Raw genomic sequence first — 15,328 nt, forward strand, 5'->3', positions numbered from 1 at the left:
GCTGACTTTGACCTGCCGAGTAAAGACTGGGACATCTATGAGTTCTTTTCATGTAGTACAGACAGGCAGTCTTGTCAATAACTTTTGAACATGTTTTCTTGAAACTACCTTGGGCATCTAGTTGAACAACCCACACTGAATGCAAATATTGTAGAATTTGTAGTTACAAGCAAACTTGACCTTATTGACAGTGTCAGTATAGAGACATGGATTAGCATCTATAGGTCTCCATCAGGTGACTTTAACCAATTCTTACATTATATAGATGATCTTTTAAATGAATTGAGAGGCAGGTCAAAATGCACAATAGTTCTTGGTGACTTTAACATTAATTTTAACAAAAGTAATAAGAACAAGGCACAATTACTACATCTGTTTAACTCATACAACATGCAACCTACTGTGTGGGAAATTACCAAATATGGGGAGGGGTCTGGAACAACACTTGATCAGATATTTACCAACAAACAAAGCTGTGAGTACAATATTGAAGTAATAGATACAGGCTTTTCTGACCATATGGCTTTAAAAATGATGATAAGGAATAAGAACATTAAGAAATGCACGATCACTGAAAAATATGTACAAAGAAGACTTATTAATGCAAACAACATAAGGGTTTTTAATAGTATGCTAAAAAGGGTGCAGTGGGGCGTAGAACAAACTGATGATGTAGACAAAAAGTATGACAGTTTTTTTACTGATTATAAATATTGCTACGATGTGGCATTCCAGTTAAAAAGAATTAAAGTTAGTGAGAAGACAAAAACATGGGTAACACAAGGGATTAAAAAGTCAGCAATCACCCTTAGAAACCTAAGCAAACATGCTAGAATAAATACAACAATTAAACCATACTATAGGAAATATAGAAGGGTCTATAGGAAAGTTTTACAGGCAGCAAAAAGGCTAAGCAATGATTCATACATTAACAAGGGAAGCAATAAATCAAAATCTATTTGGAAGGTTATAAACAATAGCATTAGAAAACGTAAAACCAAGTCCCATAACTTCAAAATTAAAAGTGAGGGGAAAGTGATAGAAGATGCTCAACAGATAGCTAATATATTCAATGAACATTATGTGAACATAGCACCGAACCTAATTAAAGGTCTATGCAATTCAAACAACAAAAACATAAAAGTACCAACTTGTGAAAAGACGATGTTTCTGTACCCAGTAACAGAATGTGAAGTTAGAAATGCTATTAATAAACTAAAAAATAAAATGTCTTGTGGTATTGACGGAATTCCAGACAAGGTAATCAAACACAGTTCTACCAGTATAGATACTAACCTAGCTGATATTATTAATACTTCTTTCAGGACAGGGGTGTTCCCATCAAAACTAAAACTCTCCATAGTAAAGCCACTACACAAAAAGGATAGTACAGCTGACATAAATAATTATAGGCCAGTGTCATTATTGTCAGGTTTCTCTAAAGTAATAGAAAGAGTAATGTATGAAAGGCTAGCTGACTTTCTGAATAAAAATAAAATACTGACTAATGCTCAAAATGGGTTTAGAAAGAACAGGTCCACAGAAACGGCAGTCTTCCAATTCATGAAAATGGTCCTAAATGCCTTGGACAAGAATGAGTTAAGCTGCGGGATATTCTTAGATTTATCTAAAGCGTTTGATCTAATCAGCCATGATTTATTGCTTATGAAACTAGAATTTTATGGGGTCCGGGGACTTGCCTTCAAATGGTTCAAGTCTTATCTCTCGGATAGACAACAGAAAGTACAAATATACCATGAAGGCAAAGAGTATCTTTCTGACTTCAAAAAAACTAGCTATGGAGTGCCCCAAGGTTCCGTGTTAGGCCCTCTGTTGTTCTTGGTGTTTATAAATGATTTGCCAAAGCATCTGACAGTGGCAGAAATGGTGATGTTCGCTGATGACACTAGCATTTTCATAAAAGGATCCACCGAGGATAATCTACAGCAGAGTGTCTCAAGGACAATAAATGAGACAGGAAAATGGTTTAGTGATAATGCGTTGATCATAAATAAGGATAAAACAGCATTGATGAATTTCAGTAATATTAAAAGTAAAACTAGAAGAACAGTAAAAGCTGAGCTAGGGAGCTATGTTATTGCACAAGCTCCACATACAAAATTCCTAGGTATATGGGTGGATGAGCACTTGAGATGGGAAAAGCATCTAGAAGCTTTGTGTAAAAAACTAAGTAAATGCTGCTATGTGCTTAGAATGCTTCGGGACTGTTGCAACACTGAATCATTGCTGTGTGCCTATTATGCTTATATGAACAGTTTGCTTAGATATGGTGTGATCTTCTGGGGAAATACAGGTATGGCAAAACAAGCTTTCAAACTTCAAAAAAGGGCTATTAGAATAATGAAAGGGGTTCCCCGTAGAATGTCATGCAGGGAAATATTTAAAGAATTTAAAATAATGACTCTTCCTAGCTTATACATATATGAATGTGTCTGCTTTCTGAAAACTCACCAGGAATTTTCAACAGTAAATAATCAGATTCATAAACACGAAACAAGAAATAGAGATGATTTTCACAGAGAGGCCCACAAAGGAGCACTATACCAAAAAAGTGTCAACTACCAGCCCAAAATACTTTTTAATGCATTGCCTGCTGCAATAAAGAAAATTAAAGAATGTCATAAATTCAAAGTAGATCTTAAACAATTTTTAATAAGAAACAGTTTTTACAACATTGAAGAATATCTAAATATGGGAAAGTAACATTATTTATATAAAGTGAAGTAAAATACTTGTATTTATTATGCAAATTTTTGTAACACATTAAATAACAGAAATTATATTGTAATTGTCTAATAGGGGAAAGTAAGATTATTTATATAAAGTGATGTAAAATATTTGGATTTATTATGCAAGTTTTTGCAACACATAAAATATCAGAAACTATATTGTAATTGACTACATCCATACAATGTATATTGTTAACGGATGAATAAAGAGATTGATTTGATTGATTTGAGTGATCATTATCTCATCATAGCAATGATCAGTACTGAAATTAATAAATCAATCAAGAAGGCTAGGGGAGTATTTTTCTGGGAAGAGCAGATACACAGTTGTGAGCAACCTACTTAGACAATGAATGGACATCATTTAGTTCCAAAATGATATATGTAGAGGAATTACTGACAAAGTTCAAACAGATTGTAAATTATGCTCTGGAGAAGTATGTGCTGAGCGAGTTGGCTAAGGACAGAAAAAAACCCACTATGGTGTAATTCCAAAATTTGGGAAATGCTGAGGAAGCAGAGGCTTTTGCAGTCTTGGTTCAAATAGACCATGAAATTGACAGCAGGCAAAAGATAGTAGAAATTCTTGTGTGTCTGAGAAGATTGATGCATGAAGGACACAATAACTATCACTGTCATACCTTAGCAAAAGATCTTGCTGAGAAAGAAATTCAGGTCCTATGTAAAATTACTAGGCAGTCACTTGTTGACTAGTATGGTGTGGCAGTAGGAGACAGCAAAAGGAAAGCTGAAGTTTTAAATGTCAAGTTTAAGAAATCATTGGTGGAGGAGGATGCCATCATTTGACTGTCACACAGACTCCCTTGTGAAGGTTACAGTAATAGGCTTCCCTGCCATAGCAACTGAAAGAGATGAAAACAAATACATTGACAGCTCCAGATGCAATCTCGGTTTGGTTTTAAAAAGGATACCCTATGATATTGGCCTCTTACTTAGCTTGCATTTATGGCTAATCTCTTGCCCGGTGCAAAGTCCCATACTACTGGAAAATCACAGTTGACTCATGTATATAAGGAGGATAAAAGAATGGGCCCACAAAGTTACAGTCAAATATTCTTAACATTGGTTTGCTGCAGAATCTGTAACATATCCTCATATGTATATAATAAATTTCCTTGAGAGAGAAAAGCTTCTGTCCACAAATCAGCACAGATGTCAAAACCATCACTCATGTGAAACTCAGCTTAACCTTTTCTCACTTGATATCATGGGAACCATGGATAAAGGGCAACATACAGGTCCTATATTCTCAGATTTCCAGAAAGTATTTTAGACAGTGCTCCACTGCAGACTGTTAATGAAGGTACAAACATGTAGTATCGGTTCCCACAAATGTAAGTAAGTGGCTTGAAGACTTTTAATTAATATAACCCAGTACATTATCCTGGATGGTGAGTGTTCATGAGAGACAAGGATATCACCAGGAATGCCCCAAGGAACTGTTGTAGGACTGCTCTTATTCTCTACACATGTAAATGATTATTTCTAGCTTGCTCTAAAGTGTAAGCTAATGCAGATGTGTAATAAAAGCAATCCCATAATGAAACTTCCTGGCAGATTAAAACTGTGTGCCCGACCGAGACTCGAACTCGGGACCTTTGCCTTTCGCGGGCAAGTGCTCTACCAACTGAGCTACCGAAGCACGACTCACGTCCGGTACTCACAGCTTTACTTCTGCCAGTATCCGTCTCCTACCTTCCAAACTTTACAGAAGCTCTTCTGCGAACCTTGCAGAACTAGCACTCCTGAAAGAAAGGATATTGCGGAGACATGGCTTAGCCACAGCCTGGGGGATGTTTCCAGAATGAGATTTTCACTCTGCAGCGGAGTGTGCGCTGATATGAAACTTCCTGGCAGATTTAAACTGTGTGCCCGACCGAGACTCGAACTCGGGACCTTTGCCTTTCGCGGGCAAGTGCTCTACCAACTGAGCTACCGAAGCACGACTCACGTCCGGTACTCACAGCTTTACTTCTGCCAGTATCCATCTCCTACCTTCCAAACTTTACAGAAGCTCTTCTGCGAAACTTGCAGAACTAGCACTCCTGAAAGAAAGGATATTGCGGAGACATGGCTTAGCCACAGCCTGGGGGATGTTTCCAGAATGAGATTTTCACTCTGCAGCGGAGTGTGCGCTGATATGAAACTTCCTGGCAGATTAAAACTGTGTGCCCGACCGAGACTCGAACTCGGGACCTTTGCCTTTCGCGGGCAAGTGCTCTACCAACTGAGCTACCGAAGCACGACTCACGTCCGGTACTCACAGCTTTACTTCTGCCAGTATCCGTCTCCTACCTTCCAAACTTTACAGAAGCTCTTCTGCGAACCTTGCAGAACTAGCACTCCTGAAAGAAAGGATATTGCGGAGACATGGCTTAGCCACAGCCTGGGGGATGTTTCCAGAATGAGATTTTCACTCTGCAGCGGAGTGTGCGCTGATATGAAACTTCCTGGCAGATTAAAACTGTGTGCCCGACCGAGACTCGAACTCGGGACCTTTGCCTTTCGCGGGCAAGTGCTCTAACATCTGAGCTACCGAAGCACGACTCACGTCCGGTACTCACAGCTTTACTTCTGCCAGTATCCGTCTCCTACCTTCCAAACTTTACAGAGTTTCTTTCAGGAGTGCTAGTTCTGCAAGGTTCGCAGAAGAGCTTCTGTAAAGTTGGGAAGGTAGGAGACGGATACTGGCAGAAGTAAAGCTGTGAGTACCGGACGTGAGTCGTGCTTCGGTAGCTCAGTTGGTAGAGCACTTGCCCGCGAAAGGCAAAGGTCCCGAGTTCGAGTCTCGGTCGGGCACACAGTTTTAATCTGCCAGGAAGTTTCATATCAGCGCACACTCCGCTGCAGACTGAAAATCTCATTCTGGAAACATCCCCCAGGCTGTGGCTAAGCCATGTCTCCGCAATATCCTTTCTTTCAGGAGTGCTAGTTCTGCAAGGTTCGCAGACGAGCTTCTGTAAAGTTTGGAAGGTAGGAGACGGATACTGGCAGAAGTAAAGCTGTGAGTACCGGACGTGAGTCGTGCTTCGGTAGCTCAGTTGGTAGAGCACTTGCCCGCGAAAGGCAAAGGTCCCGAGTTCGAGTCTCGGTCGGGCACACAGTTTTAATCTGCCAGGAAGTTTCATATCAGCGCACACTCCGCTGCAGAGTGAAAATCTCATTCTGGAAACATCCCCCAGGCTGTGGCTAAGCCACGTCTCCGCAATATCCTTTCTTTCAGGAGTGCTAGTTCTGCAAGGTTCGCAGAAGAGCTTCTGTAAAGTTTGGAAGGTAGGAGACGGATACTGGCAGAAGTAAAGCTGTGAGTACCGGACGTGAGTCGTGCTTCGGTAGCTCAGTTGGTAGAGCACTTGCCCGCGAAAGGCAAAGGTCCCGAGTTCGAGTCTCGGTCGGGCACACAGTTTTAATCTGCCAGGAAGTTTCATATCAGCGCACACTCCGCTGCAGAGTGAAAATCTCATTCTGGAAACATCCCCCAGGCTGTGGCTAAGCCATGTCTCCGCAATATCCTTTCTTTCAGGAGTGCTAGTTCTGCAAGGTTCGCAGAAGAGCTTCTGTAAAGTTTGGAAGGTAGGAGACGGATACTGGCAGAAGTAAAGCTGTGAGTACCGGACGTGAGTCGTGCTTCGGTAGCTCAGTTGGTAGAGCACTTGCCCGCGAAAGGCAAAGGTCCCGAGTTCGAGTCTCGGTCGGGCACACAGTTTTAATCTGCCAGGAAGTTTCATATCAGCGCACACTCCGCTGCAGAGTGAAAATCTCATTCTGGAAACATCCCCCAGGCTGTGGCTAAGCCATGTCTCCGCAATATCCTTTCTTTCAGGAGTGCTAGTTCTGCAAGGTTCGCAGAAGAGCTTCTGTAAAGTTTGGAAGGTAGGAGACGGATACTGGCAGAAGTAAAGCTGTGAGTACCGGACGTGAGTCGTGCTTCGGTAGCTCAGTTGGTAGAGCACTTGCCCGCGAAAGGCAAAGGTCCCGAGTTCGAGTCTCGGTCGGGCACACAGTTTTAATCTGCCAGGAAGTTTCATATCAGCGCACACTCCGCTGCAGAGTGAAAATCTCATTCTGGAAACATCCCCCAGGCTGTGGCTAAGCCATGTCTCCGCAATATCCTTTCTTTCAGGAGTGCTAGTTCTGCAAGGTTCGCAGAAGAGCTTCTGTAAAGTTTGGAAGGTAGGAGACGGATACTGGCAGAAGTAAAGCTGTGAGTACCGGACGTGAGTCGTGCTTCGGTAGCTCAGTTGGTAGAGCACTTGCCCGCGAAAGGCAAAGGTCCCGAGTTCGAGTCTCGGTCGGGCACACAGTTTTAATCTGCCAGGAAGTTTCATATCAGCGCACACTCCGCTGCAGAGTGAAAATCTCATTCTGGAAACATCCCCCAGGCTGTGGCTAAGCCATGTCTCCGCAATATCCTTTCTTTCAGGAGTGCTAGTTCTGCAAGGTTCGCAGAAGAGCTTCTGTAAAGTTTGGAAGGTAGGAGACGGATACTGGCAGAAGTAAAGCTGTGAGTACCGGACGTGAGTCGTGCTTCGGTAGCTCAGTTGGTAGAGCACTTGCCCGCGAAAGGCAAAGGTCCCGAGTTCGAGTCTCGGTCGGGCACACAGTTTTAATCTGCCAGGAAGTTTCATATCAGCGCACACTCCGCTGCAGAGTGAAAATCTCATTCTGGAAACATCCCCCAGGCTGTGGCTAAGCCATGTCTCCGCAATATCCTTTCTTTCAGGAGTGCTAGTTCTGCAAGGTTCGCAGAAGAGCTTCTGTAAAGTTTGGAAGGTAGGAGACGGATACTGGCAGAAGTAAAGCTGTGAGTACCGGACGTGAGTCGTGCTTCGGTAGCTCAGTTGGTAGAGCACTTGCCCGCGAAAGGCAAAGGTCCCGAGTTCGAGTCTCGGTCGGGCACACAGTTTTAATCTGCCAGGAAGTTTCATATCAGCGCACACTCCGCTGCAGAGTGAAAATCTCATTCTGGAAACATCCCCCAGGCTGTGGCTAAGCCATGTCTCCGCAATATCCTTTCTTTCAGGAGTGCTAGTTCTGCAAGGTTCGCAGAAGAGCTTCTGTAAAGTTTGGAAGGTAGGAGACGGATACTGGCAGAAGTAAAGCTGTGAGTACCGGACGTGAGTCGTGCTTCGGTAGCTCAGTTGGTAGAGCACTTGCCCGCGAAAGGCAAAGGTCCCGAGTTCGAGTCTCGGTCGGGCACACAGTTTTAATCTGCCAGGAAGTTTCATATCAGCGCACACTCCGCTGCAGAGTGAAAATCTCATTCTGGAAACATCCCCCAGGCTGTGGCTAAGCCATGTCTCCGCAATATCCTTTCTTTCAGGAGTGCTAGTTCTGCAAGGTTCGCAGAAGAGCTTCTGTAAAGTTTGGAAGGTAGGAGACGGATACTGGCAGAAGTAAAGCTGTGAGTACCGGACGTGAGTCGTGCTTCGGTAGCTCAGTTGGTAGAGCACTTGCCCGCGAAAGGCAAAGGTCCCGAGTTCGAGTCTCGGTCGGGCACACAGTTTTAATCTGCCAGGAAGTTTCATATCAGCGCACACTCCGCTGCAGAGTGAAAATCTCATTCTGGAAACATCCCCCAGGCTGTGGCTAAGCCATGTCTCCGCAATATCCTTTCTTTCAGGAGTGCTAGTTCTGCAAGGTTCGCAGAAGAGCTTCTGTAAAGTTTGGAAGGTAGGAGATGGATACTGGCAGAAGTAAAGCTGTGAGTACCGGACGTGAGTCGTGCTTCGGTAGCTCAGTTGGTAGAGCACTTGCCCGCGAAAGGCAAAGGTCCCGAGTTCGAGTCTCGGTCGGGCACACAGTTTAAATCTGCCAGGAAGTTTCATATCAGCGCACACTCCGCTGCAGAGTGAAAATCTCATTCTGGAAACATCCCCCAGGCTGTGGCTAAGCCATGTCTCCGCAATATCCTTTCTTTCAGGAGTGCTAGTTCTGCAAGGTTCGCAGAAGAGCTTCTGTAAAGTTTGGAAAGTAGGAGACGGATACTGGCAGAAGTAAAGCTGTGAGTACCGGACGTGAGTCGTGCTTCGGTAGCTCAGTTGGTAGAGCACTTGCCCGCGAAAGGCAAAGGTCCCGAGTTCGAGTCTCGGTCGGGCACACAGTTTTAATCTGCCAGGAAGTTTCATATCAGCGCACACTCCGCTGCAGAGTGAAAATCTCATTCTGCAATCCCATAATCTTCAGATGCAGCATTAGTAGTATGCTGCTTGATACAGTCGTGTCAATTAAATATCTAGGCATAATGTTACAAAGTGGTATGAGATTGAATGAGCACACATGGACAGTAGTGATAAATGTGAATGGTTGACTTGTGGTTATTGGGACAATTTTAGGAAAACAGTGTTCACCTGTAGAGGAGACTTTGAATAGAACATTAGTCTGGTCCATTCTTGAGTACTGCCCTAGTGTTTGAGAGCCCACAATGAGAGATTAGAGTTGTACATTGAAGCAATTCAGTTGTGGGCTGCTAGATTATCAGTGACGGGCTGCTAGAATTGTTGCTGGTAGATACAGTCAACATGTGAGTATTACAGAGACACTTTGTGAACCCAAATGGAAATCCTTGTAGGTAAGAGGCCATTGTTTGTGTTAAATACTACTGCGTAAACTCTAGAATTAGCATTTGAATCTAACTGCAGGTCAATTCTACTGCCACCGGCTAACAGTTTGCATAAGGACCATTAAGATAAGATAATATAAGATAAGAGTAATAGGGCTCGTATGGAGGCACATAGAGAGACTTTTTTCCCTCACTCTTTTTGCAAGTGGAACAGGAAAGGAAATGACTGGTACTGGTACAAAGTAACTTCTGCAATGAACCTTAAGGTAGCTTGCAGAGCTTGTCTATAGATGTAGATGTACCCATGTAAAACCTTTTGCAGAAAAAGCAGTCAGGAGATAAAAGGCAGGCTTTCAATCTAGCAATTCAACTACTGACCAGATATCCACCCTGAGTAAAATTCCAGATAAAACAAGGAAATACAATATAGAAATGCATCATACATTTGTTGATTTTAAAACAGCATATAAAACCATAAAAAGAAATAAGCTTATTCAACCAGTGAATGAACTTTCTGTACCACTGTAGTTAATATGCCTCGTAAGTTAGACTATGGAAAAAGTTCACTAAAATAAACTACATAAAATGGGATGCCATGTCTTTCATACGAAATGTGAGAACATAACAAAAGTAGCACTGCTAAAACACCCAGTGGGATGAAGAAGCAGTCAAAGACCAAGACTTCGATACCTGGTTGACATACAAGAAAATCTAAAAATTATTGGAGATGCAAGAAATTGGGCAGGAAGGAATGGAATGATGTCCTAGAGTGGGCCAAGGCCTATCAAGGGCTGCAGAGCTAGGAAAAAGCAAAAGAATGTGGAAAATGTTATACCGTCATTGAAAAACCAAAACTCTGCAAGGTGGAATGGGATACCCACTAAAGTGATTAAAACAGTGTATCATATAATAGTACATCCCAAACACCTCCTCAGGTCAAATAATGAACCAGTCTCTTGCATAGGAGTGCTCTCCTGATTTGTTGAAGTATGTGGAAGCTAGACACTGTTCAAGAAGAAGAACTTGAAGGATGACATGGGAAACTCTTACCCAATTTCTTTTCTTCCAGTACTGTCAAGGGGCAATATGTAAACCCGTTAATAACTACTGTAGCAGAATATTACTGAAATATCACTCACAAATCCATAGAAATTCTGGTCTATGTGAAGGAAGTTAGTACTACTGAATTAGTGGTCACACACACGTGCACGATACAGGGACTGAATTTGAGGGTAGAAAAGTAGAAGCAGAAATATTGAACTGTTTCCAAATGTTCCTTTACTAAGGAAGATAATAGGTGTACTGACCCAGTATACTTTTAGCACCATATACATAGGCTGACAAAAAACGTGAAGGAAATGAAATAACACTTTATGGGTTGATAAGATATGTGATGTTATTGCAGTGATTATAAAATCAAGTCAAATTTACAAAGAATCTGGCAGTATGAACCCAATTATTAGTATGACATTACAGTCTCTCTGGTCTGGATGCATGCTGTGATTCCATTGGGATGGATTATGGGGCGATGGGTTTTAGTTTAGTTTGGATTTATTGCATTGATTTTAAAAATGGAAGTTCAGTCATGCCACAGGAGCCTTTAAATTACTTAGATGAGCAATGACAAAACAGTCTGAAACGAATTACTCACACTCTGTAGTCCGCTTGTAAAAATTTCAGCTCAACAGAACTGGAAAATAAATTCCTACAATGAAAAAATTAAAAGTTCAATGTTTTCTATAATCAAAGATACTCAAAAATCAATTGTTGCATCTGCATCAACTTGTTTATAAAGAACATAATTCTACTGCTCCAATCAGCACCTGCCACAGTCCAAAACCTAAATCTCCTCAAACCTTCATTTATCTATAATTTCCTATTCTTCAACAAATTGTGCTAGTAATTCAAAGTATAGTTTTGCTTGCCTGGAAGTGGTAAATTTTAATTGCCCATTCCCGTCTATATTTATAGTGTAGGCAATGCACAAAACATGCTAGACCGAAATGAAAGAGGCTTTCAATTATTTGCAATTTACGTGAAAGTTCATTTTGTAACAGTTCTATAAAAGTGCAGTTTTAAAGTTACTTACCAAAGGTCCGCACTCAGTTCTGTCAACAATGCTATAGATTGTGAGCTGAGCCTCTGAATCAGACCCTCCACTCATCTCTGTACCAAAGGTCTGCAGTTGGTCCTGTCAATGATGCTGCAGCTTGTGAGCTCTGCCTTCATGTTGCAGACAATACTTTCAGTCATTACCAATTCAGATAGCAACTGGAAACCAGAGTGAATCTCTTCCGACCCAAAATGACACACATCATTAGTAATGGCATGAGCCATTACATGAAGTTTGCTGCACCCAGTGGTCTGCATGATGTCTGGAAGGACCCATTCCATATACAGTATGATTCCCCCTCAGTATGCACACAGACTGCACACTAGACTTCTTCCCATTCACAGCCATATCCTTGAGGGCCTACACATCTAAAATTGGAGCTCCCATGTACCAGTAATCCCACCTTCTGTATGACTGCATGTGGTTCAGAATTTTTATCAGCTACAGAGAGCACCTGTAACTGTTTGTCAGAGAAACCTGGGGATAGAGGGGGCAGGGGGGGGGGGGGGGGGTCTTTCGGTCGGCCCCCTCTTATGTCTTTTCTTACCTGCCACATCTTGGAATGACCTTCCACTCAACATTGGGTGATATGTCAAATTGAACATGGGCAGTTACTGGGGTGGCCACAGTTGTGGATCAATCGGGGGATACATGGGACAAGCCGGATGTCCCTTGGATCCTCATGTCCAGCCCCTCCCAGTGATGCATGACCAAAGCTTGCACCACATGAAGCTGTGAGCAAAGGGTCACTATCACACCTTGCGCCCAAACACAGCAATCATAGTCTGTATCCAATTTAGAGAAAGTGGAACTGTACACTAGAGAGTTATTAAAAAGCAAAACTAGGTTAACAAACGCACAATAAACTCAAAAATTAAAGTACGAAGTTCCAACATAAATGAAAATAAGACATTTCTAGTTGGAAGCTCATAAAAATAATTCACAAACGAATGATATACTCTCCTATTGTGCTGCAGGATCAGAAGCCACAAGCTGACTTATGTTATTAAGTCTTAAGTTTCTAGATATATTGTCAGAGGAGTAGCTATTGACATATTCTTTTACATTATGTGCAAATCATTGAGGATTTTCAATTTCCTATGTGTTGTCCACAGGCAACCTGTTATACACTCTTGCCCTAGGTTGTAAAACACCATCCTGAACTGTGGAGAGAGATGTGTAGTCAATATGGACATTATTTGTACTTCTAATATTGATATTGAGAATTGCTGATTTCATTCAATATTCGCGTGTGCTATAAACCACAAATACCATTAGGAAGTTCATGTATTAGCTTGTAAGTGTAAGAAACATCTAGGTCCCTGGTGAGGCTTCTGCAGTGTGTCCAGTTATCAACTTTACATATATTGTATGCTTCTGTAGAAGAAACACTGTTTTCACCTTAGCTGCAATGCCCCAGAGGATTGTGACACAGGAGTGAATTGAGTGAAAGAACGCTAGCAATATTGTCTGCAGGTCAACGTAGTTAAAGAGATTTCTGTGTGCAAAGCATGCACAAATGAGTTTTTTTTGGTTGACTTATCAATATGCTGGTGTCACCTCAGTTTATTATCCATCCAGACACCCAGGAATTTCGCACATGGAATGTATGCCCACTGTCTCAGTAGTCGGTCCTTAGTGCTCCGAGACAACAATGGCCTGTGGGAGATATGCATATGTACTTGTGTGTGTTTGTGTGTGTGTCTTGTCTACATCTGATGAAGGATTTACCCTGATAGCTGATAATATGAAGCAATCTTCGTTCAGTGCGCCTGCCTACCGCTCAACACCTCCTCTCTGCACTGGGCAGCAATCTATCGTATTTCATATTGTTGTCTTCTAATTAACTATTATGTCTACAGTTGATTTTAATCACTCAAATATTCAAATTAGTGGCACAAGTTTTATCAGTGTTTGCAATGTCACTGTCACCAGAATAGAGGCAAGATTTAATAATGAAGCACATGACGTTTCTTGTGTTCAGTAATCATCTTTGGGGACCTTTTATGCTACAGTGATTTTGTTTGATATATTTTGAAGCCTTATTATATATAAAGTGTGACTTTGGACTTACTACACTTGTAGCTTATATCTTTGCATCAGTGTGTATCAGTCAGCTTCTTATCACTCTAAGAGTAAACTGTATACAATACTTTTTTCCCTCCCTGCTTATGTTTCAGCCCCCCCCCCCTCCCCCCCCCCTCTCCTCCGCCCCCAAGAGAACAGTTTCCAGTAGATAGTTTGTAGCAGTGACTTCGAGTGGTGGGTAGCTGTGGGTAAAAAGTTGAGATGCGGGAGTTCAGGGTGCTGGCCTGTAGGCTACACAGCTGTGCTGTCCTGACTTACTGCCCACAGATAAGGGTGCCCAAATGGCTCATGAATGCTCATAACAAGGTGGGAACACAGTGCAGTGGGGCTACCAGAAAGGTAGTCTACTCAACCTGGTCCACAGGCAACTCGACGTGTGCTTGTGGATGCCCCATGGCATGACTTTGAAACAGCCCGGTCTGGAGAGTTGTGATGTACCAGGCTGTAATTTGAGATGGCTCTGCTTCTATCAAAGTCTCCACAGATGGTTGTCATATGCAGAGTAGTTTATGTGGAAAGGTAAATTCCTACAGAATTTCACATAGTTTATGTTCAAATGTGTCATATGACAGCAGCTGGTCAAACTAATCAACACCCAACTAATTTTTGTTGTAATCCATTATGCTGTCCAGATTTGACTTCTCCTTGCCTCTCATATCAGTAAAGGTGGTTGTTTCCGCATTGTGTCTGATATGTAGCATGTTTACATCCTGGTTAACCTTCCAATAGGTTTATACCTAAAAATTTGTTCACTGAAGTTTTTGTGATCTAAGTTAGGATTTTTTTAATTTGCACAAGAGCAGTTTCAGCCACTTCTAGTTCTGAAACAGTTGTTGGATTGATGTACAATATATTTGCAAACATAGTGTAACCCTTTGCAGATAAATCCCTAGCAGTGTTTTCACCAGGTTCATTCTGCCATACCTCTCACCATCTTAAATACAGAAATTCCAAATGTAACCTGTGTGATTCAGATAATGTGAATACCTTTTGTTGTGTGTATTTGTATTTTCTGAGATTTGTTGCTTGAAATACACACAACTGCAAATTTTACTCCTGCCTTCATCTGTAGTGATAGCCTGAAATAGTCTGAATTAGTGTATATGCACATTGGAAATTAACACAAACAGTTTCTAAGAGAGCTCTTACATTGTACAGAAGATCATACCTATTTCCCTCCCTTTCCTTGATTAATGAATTTTGTTCGTATTAAATTTTCTTAGAGCAGACAAAAACCTGTCACAACTTAATAACTGTAGGTCTGTCACAGTGTGACGGAACAAGAGTCTAAGACCAGTGTTCATGTATATAATGTCTCATACTATTAACACATCTATGTACAGGTAGTGAGAAAAGGAAAATCTGCTATGTAACTTCTTTAAACCCTTTTAATAAAGATTAGCTTACTCTTTCATGTTTTTTATCACATAAACTGTAGGACAGCTCATCTAAACTTACACATTGTATTGCACTATACTGATTATCCTGTATCTGGCACATGATCAGTAGTCATCCACCTTCCTTGAAGGGACTGCACCTGACAAGATTTGAAAACCGGAGAGCTTAAAGGTGGAAAATAGGATATATGCAAGACAGAGATTACTGTTAAAACACTGTTCACAGGTTATAAGAGTGAGAAGCTAAGCAGTCCCCAAAAATCAGTTTTTCCTTCTCCTTCTATATGGTAAGTCCTCATGAAATGAGGTTCTTGGTGACTTTTCCAAACTCTACCTCTTTTCATAAACCTCACCATTCCTTTTCCTTCACCCTTCTTCCTTACACTTCAACCCTTCT

At 41.7% G+C, this 15,328-nt stretch overlaps 1 protein-coding gene across 1 annotated transcript in view; it reads left to right on the top strand.

The window, feature by feature from the left end:
• The window catches only part of LOC126282194 (putative helicase MOV-10), a 461,728-nt gene that overhangs the window by 59,468 nt on the left and 386,932 nt on the right, over positions 1–15,328 (top strand). The gene's annotated exons all lie outside the window — the stretch shown is intronic.

The sequence above is a fragment of the Schistocerca gregaria genome, chromosome 7 (assembly GCF_023897955.1).
Source record: "Schistocerca gregaria isolate iqSchGreg1 chromosome 7, iqSchGreg1.2, whole genome shotgun sequence".
In the NCBI taxonomy this organism is placed as follows: Eukaryota; Metazoa; Arthropoda; class Insecta; order Orthoptera; family Acrididae; genus Schistocerca; species Schistocerca gregaria.